Genomic DNA, 8,467 nt, shown 5'->3' on the forward strand with positions numbered 1-8,467 from the left:
ACTGGTCAACGTTAATCACAGCCCATTAGGTTTTTCTTCTGTTTACAAGTTTCTCAGAGAGAGAGAGAGAGAGAGAGAGAGCTATTCTTCACGACAGATTCTTGGATAAAGTTGTATATGATATTTCTTGTTGGAGAACGGCGTCCTGCCGCGGCTTTCTAAATTTTTGTATTACACAGTCGTGCAATTAGATCTTTAGCAAGAAATTTAAATTGTAAAGTGTCTCCGTTAGACTGACAGCAGAGATCAATTCGTAAACGCTTAAATCTGTCTTAGTCGTAAGGCAAGGCAGAGAAAAACGATTTCACGACTTATGTTTTTCTCTGCCTTGTCTTACGTTTACGATGACTACAGACTTAAGCGTTTGTCTTATGCCTATGACTAAGACAGACTCATGTCCGTTTCTACCAATGTAGATTAACCTTAATCTCGGCTTTAATCACTTCTTGTCTTTTTCCATTTCGTAAAATTAGATTAAGCTACAAAGTAAGTTGAACCAATTATATTAAGCGTTTACGGATCGTGCTCTGCCATCAGCCTTATTGTATATCTTTAGATATAGATTTACGGGAAAATCCTTTCAGTTTACTTTTTCAAACACCATTTTTCGGTATACTCGTAGGATTCTAGATTATATTTATCTATTCAAGGAATTTGTCAATTATGCCCGTTTCTACCTATGCGATTAACTTTAATCTCGGCTTAAATTACTTCTTGTCTTTTTCCCGTTCGTAAAACTAGAATAAGATATAAAGTAAATTGAACCGAGATTAAAGTTAAACTGTATTTATTGCGGTAAAAGCATAATCCACTTAAGCTTACTGTGTTGAATCTACTATAATTTCTCTCTCTCTTTCTCATATATTTCTGAGTTAAAATATTTACCCATAAGAAAAGGTAGAGAGAAAGCAGATTATGAACAGAGGGAGAAGTGATAACGTCGGTTACGCGTTGGTAAGCTAAAAGACAATTTTCTTTATTATTTTACAAATACAAATGTCTTGTTATATTATTTTTATCCCCTTTTATCGCAAAAATAATTTTATATGCATTAGTTATGTATGCCACGAATGTATGTGATATAAATAGAATGCGCTCAAAATGACCAGTTTTCATTTCTGTCTTCTTGAAGGAACAGAGAAAGATTTATTAAGATTAATTATTAGGATTTTTAAAAATAGATATTTATTTTCTCAAAGGAGAAGAAAAAATTATGTGTATAACACGCAATAAATTCCCGTGAGGCTACGAAGCTGCATTATCGCGCAGAATTTCACGCTCTGTTACAGTTTATATTTTATTACTTTGTTTCTCATTGCGTCTAATTAAAAGGATACGATCGGCAGATTCGGCTCCTCTGAGATATATTCACTCGCACATTTTTTCTAATCAACGTTGTGTCTTCACATTTTTATATTCGATTATCGCACAGCGGTTGATTTCCTTATTTTAAATATAAAAAATATAATATATTAACAACGATTTCCTGCTTATCTTTAGAAAGCGGATACGCGATATATAACAGTTATATGATGCGAGAAGAACTTCCTCGAAATCTCGCAAATCGCCCGTATATCGCGTGTCGTGCCGGAAATGCAGCTCCCGGTGTGTCGAAATGCCATCCGATCGTCGCACAGCGGGACCAGAGCCCCGTTTGAGCGGACAAAACCTCAAAAATGAAAGTTGTTAGGGTATTTAGTTATTGTAATGTTATATAGAAATGTCCACAGTTTATTGGCCATTCATCATCAGAATAAGAGAACCAAGCGAGAAGTCTACGATTGAGAGAAACTTCGAAACGCTTTATGAATCATAATAGTAATTGATCTTCTACAATAGTTGTGGAGAGCATGAAAGATCGATGAAATCATGACTCGAAATTTTGGCCCTATGTTGAACCTTTAATTCTCTTATACAGGGTGATTCAGACCATCCATACGACCCTTTTATTTCGGAAATAGAACATTTTAGAGAAAAAATGTTTCAGACAAAAGTTATACGGTTTCAAAAGGGCTATATAATAAAAAAATTAATTTTTTATGGTTATATGGAGGTTGCTGTCATTTTTTAAAATGGAACTCCCTACCCAGTGAGAAATGATTCGTCGACCGACATCGAAATGATGTCGAATCGACGTCAATTCGACGGTGTCGATGTCGATTCGACGTCGTTTCGACGTCGATCGACGAATCATTTCTCACTGGGTATTGTTTATTATACTATCTTATTCTACTAATTAATATGAACAACTTTTGTCTGAAACATTTTTTGATTCGCCTAATACTTTTTGAGATATTCAAGAGAAAATTTATAACTTTTTACATGTTTAGCTTATAATATCTCGATAACTGTTTGTGGGAGGGAAAAGTAGTACAGGACTTTTTTTTACTTGATTTAGTCTCATGAATATGCTGTTGCTGTTGCAGCCGTCGACTAAAGTCCGTATCAGACTGCGGATTGAGATTGGAATTAGATTGAAACTTTATCAATCACAGTAAAGTTTACTAATCTCAAGTTTAGTGCGAGCACACTGCTTGTGCTTTGCACGCGTTGCTCATGGACCTTTTAACTTGAGCTGAGCGAAAATTTAATTAAGGATTAAATACATTTAAAACGACGCGACAAAAGTACTTTAAGACGTAACGAAATCACTGAAACCTTACTTGATAGTGAGGAGTAGCGTTTAACATGGAGAAGAGGTTTTGTCCACTCAAACGAGGCTCCCACTGTGCGGCGCGGCGGCGGCGCGGCGAATCTCGCGGCGGCTCGTCGCGCGATCGCTCGCCGTAGAAAAGAAGAAAGAAGAAAGAAACAATTCGTGAGAGAGGACGCAAGGACGTCGGGCAGCAGCTGCACGTTATGCAGTTCCGCCGTCGCACTTCAAAGCATTGCGGCGTCGCCCACGCGCGAAAACTCTCGCTTTACTGCGTCCGGAACCGGCGCTTTATGTCCCCTGCGTGATCTCTCGCGAAGGTATTTAACGAGACCCTTTCCCGCCTCGGAGAAGTCGGAGATTTCCGCTGCAGCACGCGCACGTTCGATCTTCGTCCGCTCCGGTCGTGACGAGAATTGCGACTTCGTAAGCACGTGGCGTTGAAACTGTATGATTAAATTGTATATCCAATGAAAAATATGATCGGTTTTTCAATATATATACTTCATCGGATGTATCCATAATTTAATCGGAAAAATTAACCATCGGAAACATTATTTAATTGGTTTATCCGATGGAAATTTTTCTCAGTGTATAGTAAAATTGCGAAAAACCCTCGTAAAATTCTTTGAAGTGCTATGGTGTTCCATGATCACGTTATAATCTTCAAGATAAATTTTAAGAGAAAATTATCTCTGTATGGACATTGTCATCGTATACAACATCTAACATTTTAAATAATAGCTTTTTTTTCGCTCACTGAGCGATTTCAGTGTTTGGGCGTAACAGATATGGTGAATCACACGTATCTTCAGTTGCATAAAGTTTGACGACAAATAAGCAGAGTTGGGAAAGTTACTTTATAAAAGTACCTAGTTACAGTTACAAGTTACAAATTCTGAAAAGTAACAAATCGTTACTTTGCAGTTACTTTCTTGCAATGAATAAAAAAATATTTAATATCTGCATTTAAATTGTGAAGCGTCGATAAAGGCGTTTATGCGCAAATGCAAGGCTCAATGCATCTGTGGAGGTTCAAATATATGTAAAGTAACTATTAATGTAACTAATTAAATTAGTTACTAGTTATTGAAAAAAAAATGTAACTGAATTAAGTTACAGTTGCAGATGGAGAGGCAGTAGCGAAGTTAAGTTACAGTTACCAAAAAGAAGTAACTGCAACTGTGACTTCGTTATAACGAGTTACTTCTCTAATAAACATAACTATCGATCCTCCCCTGAATAGCACTTGTATACATAACTGTTATCTACATTTGTTTGTGTGCGAGGCCTACCTGCTGTAAAGGTCGCATTAACGACTTAATGGTTTCCATATCGCGTTCGTCTTATCGTGCTTATCTCGCTGTATATCTCCGTGAACGGTACAACGTTATGCTTGTCCTAAAATAATAAAGTATCCGTCGCCACTGCGTACAGCGATAGGACGCGGTGGGATTGACACGCAAGCCTCAAGTTCTATGAGCTTAATTGTGATTGAATTTGTCCGTCTTACATTATCTTGAGAGCCTTACCTGCTGTAAAGGTCGTATTAACGACTTTATGGTTTCTTTATCGCGTTCGCTGTATATTCCGTGAACGGTACAACGCTATGTTTGTCTTGAAATAATTAAGTTTCCCTCGCCTACCGCGATAGGACGCGGTAGGATTGACACGCAAGGCTCAAGTTCTACGAGCTTAATTGTGATTGAATTCGTCTGTTACATTGTCTTATTATTCAATGTTTGACATAACTTTTTTCGTCTAAAGAATAACATCGGTTTCGCGATCTCATTTCCGGAAGAAAACTTCGGTTTCAACTCTCATTTGTAGCTGAACAAAGATATGTGCAAGGAAAAGATGTTTTTGTTTTTAAAACCATTCTTTAATGTGATCGTTTGATGTTGCGGACTAATTATAGTTGAGAAATTTATTTCTCTGTTCTCATCTAACAATACATTTGATAAAGAAAACAAATTACAATATACTACACACAGGAAACTACATGTATTGAGAATTAACATAAATGGGTGAAAAGAAATGCATCGGTGAATCACGCACAAAGATAAATATACATATACATATATATGTGTATATGTTGACGTAGTCGCATAGGACACCGCATTAACAGTGACAAGGGGAAAAACCAGATTTCCAGAATGTGGTAGTATCGCAGAGAGGTGGGTATCGCACTAGAAAATCATGAAATTATCTGTCGTTATGTATAAAAAGAAACTATCGCGTCCGAAAATCTCATTCGAAAAGTATTTATTTTAGGAGTGGAGGGAGAAAGTAAAAAAAAACGCGATAGAATAACGTTTTACACTCATTTAAAATATAAAAAGTACATTAAGAAACAATTAAATGCAAAAGTAAATTAAGAAAAAAATTAAAAGAAGAAAATGTATTTGATTTCCCGGGATTTTTTCATAAAATCGATTATTCATATATGAATGACAATCAATAATAAATGATATAAATTACTTAGAACACGTTAACTGCGGTGGTCATTTATGATCGACGCTACCAACAATTTAAAAAATGTCTGTAAAAGATAAAAGCTGTTTGATGTCAAATTTGAAATGACATAACGTGACAAAAAGAAATATGCGTAAAGATATATCATGCTATGCGATACCTTGTCATATAAATACAAGACAAGAATATAACTCTTACAAGGTGTCCCATACATTTATCTCAATAAATGTGTAAAAAGCACCCGACTATATAAATATATTATTTTTATGGAGACCACCCTACGTGAGTTTGATTGTTATAATAGAAGTAAGTTTCTTTGTAGTCTTTACTCATGAAAAAATCTGACACTCGTGAATTGATCTTTCCGGATCTATTATGTTCTTTAATCTTCTTATTTCAACCTTATTCACAGGTGAAATTTCGAAGAAAGTGCCAGAAAAAAACCGCTTTTTTTACACAAGGTAGAAAAACCAGAGTCCTTTTCCTTTCTTTCTTCTAATTTCTTTTCTCTCGTATTGAGGACTTCGGAGGCGGAAATGCAGAGTGATTTGACAAAAACTTCCGTTTCGAATGTACAAACAGTGGAAACCAAATGACTCCTCACTTTCCCCGTCAAAATGTCGCCTACGGGGGTGAGTGTACACTGCGTTTCTTCTTGCCTGTTTATACTTCAAAGCCCAAACCGGCTTGCACAGTTGGTGCGAGAAAACGTTTCTACAAGTGTCGACCCGATAAAATGCCACTGGTCTCGTTTTCTACCAAGAAAATATTAAACATCTGAACATTTAAATCAAACGAATTTAATAAGAATTAGTTTAAGTTGTAAGACCCTGTATATAACCCTTCCTCGAAAGAGAATATCGTTTGTTTTATTTTAACTACTTATCTCACTTTTTTAAATACTATAATTGTCACTTCAAGAATACATATAATTATTTTGGCAATAAAATCACTTTGATCATTGTAATCTTCGATTTGAAAATGTTACTTTCTATCCAATATTGTTTCCTTTCCATTCAAGAAAATTATTCGTAAATAATAAGCATATTTTTTCTTGATTAAAAATATTATATAAAATTGCTTCATTCAAGTAAGTTTTTCTTCCTTTAATGCAGTATAATCTCATTTCAAGATTTTCACGTTGAAACTAAACATATTTTTAAAAAATATTCTCTTTTTCTGTGTAGACATCACTGCTGATGCTTTCCATATGAATTTGTGCACGCATTAACACATTTTGCATATACATACATGGAAAATGTATATGCTATGCTTATAAGTTCTAAAACTTTATCAATATTGGTGATATGCGATAGTGATAAACAGAACACGTATAGATATTCTTATGTGAAAACCTATGAACAATCTTTCCTCATTGTCTCGACGCGAGAGCAAACACACGCTCGTTTGCCGGCCGGATTCTGTAATCTATGGTGACAATTTCGTGTTCGTCTCATGCACAGTGCCAATAACGGAACTGTACGACGAGGCCTGCGGCAACACGCAATGTAAATCCGTGCAGCGTCGGTGGAAATGGCGATAACGATCTTGATGCAGTCATTTGACGCATTTGTCAATTTTTAGCGACGGCGTACAGTCGTCGTGGAACGCATGGAATTAACGCCTGCTGATGGCACTGTCGTTCTATATTAAACAGAATTTCGCGTTGTGAATTTTCTTTTAAAACGTCGATCCTCGGAAATCTGATCTCACTAGTCAAACAGTACTGATGCTGCACCCGACGTCGTCGCTCCTTCGTGCAACCGATAGTTTTGCGACGCGAGCTACACTGACAAAAACAATTTTTTTAACTAAGTAAATAGATTTACTTAAAATTGTTTTTTTACTGAAGTAAATATTTATTCTATTTAAGGAAAAATATCAAATATCTTGTAAATCTATGTATTATATTAAGTAAAATAATTTAAATCATTAGATTTTCTACATTCAAATAAAAATTTCATGAGATATAGAATACTGTTTATTAAATAAAATAATTGTTTTTGTTAAATAAGAAACCCAATCTCCTTCGCTGTAAAAATTACATCTTAGTAGACATTTTATAGAATTAAAATGAAAGTCTCTTAATGAAAAATGATCTATTCTTTGATAAATTAAAGCAATGCATGTTTTAATTTATTTTTTAAATTTAGTTAATAAGCTATTAGGAGCCACCTAATGAATAATGTTCTTGAGTAAAGTAATACTTTTTTGGATCAAGATGTTTTTTTATCAGTGTAGGTATGTATGTACGTTGTCATTTCCGAATCCGTTTCGTTCCGCTTCTTACAATCGAATCAAGGTGACGGGGACAATCGGCGAACGTTAGCGCTTCGTGTCTACAGTGCGGGATTTGGAATTTTCGTCAACGGCACGTGACGACGACGATTTAGGAGCCTTTGTTCTTCTACAGGTGCATGTTCCCGTCAATTGAAATTAATGTAAAAGGTTTGCAAGAGCGGAACAATTATTATGTCTTCTAGGAGATTGCACCGGCCTCCGATCGCAGACATAAATATTGCGGGTACGATAACAGTATCCAAGACCGGCAATATGTGTGGAGGTTGGAGTGCTTCGGGCTCGGCAGAACCACAGCTTCCGTTCTACCGAAGAATGTACATGCATCCCGACAGTCCATCAAAAGGGAACCACTGGATGGACAAGCCAATTAAATTTACTAAAGTGAAGCTAACAAACAGCATCAACAATACTACTAATGTCAGTAATATGCTCGGACTAAATTCTTGATGGAAATTAAAATTACTATTTTTATGTTCTATTTACTGCTACACTGTCCTTCTCGAAAAGAGTTTTCCGTTTCGTTCCGTTTCTTACAATCGAATCCAGATAACGTGGACTGCCAGCGAACGTTAGCGGTTTGTGTATACAGTGCGGGATTTTGAATTGCGATTATCTGTGCATACAAGTATATTCATCAAGAAATATGTGTGCAATATGTTAAATTTATAAAAACTTAGATATACGTAATGTATGTTACATGTATGTATTATACACAGAGTTGGGAAAGTTACTTTATAAAAGTATCGAGTTACAGTTTGTTTGCTAAAAATGTAACTAGTTGCAGTTACGAGTTACCAATTCTGAAAAGTAACGCGTCACAGTTACAGCTACTCAAAAAGTAACGAATCGTTGCTGTTTGCAGTTACTTATGTAACTTACAGTAACTATTGATGTAACTATTAAATTAGTTACTAGTTATCGAAAAAGTGTAACCGAGTTAAGTTACAGCTACAGACGGAGAGAATGTAACGAAGTTAAGCTAGAGTTACCCAAAAGAAAAGTAACTGTAACTGTAGCTTCGTTACAAGTAACGAGTTA

This window comes from Vollenhovia emeryi, unplaced genomic scaffold (genome assembly GCF_000949405.1).
Source record: "Vollenhovia emeryi isolate VEMERY1.0 unplaced genomic scaffold, V.emery_V1.0 DF939152.1, whole genome shotgun sequence".
Classification (NCBI taxonomy): Eukaryota; Metazoa; Arthropoda; class Insecta; order Hymenoptera; family Formicidae; genus Vollenhovia; species Vollenhovia emeryi.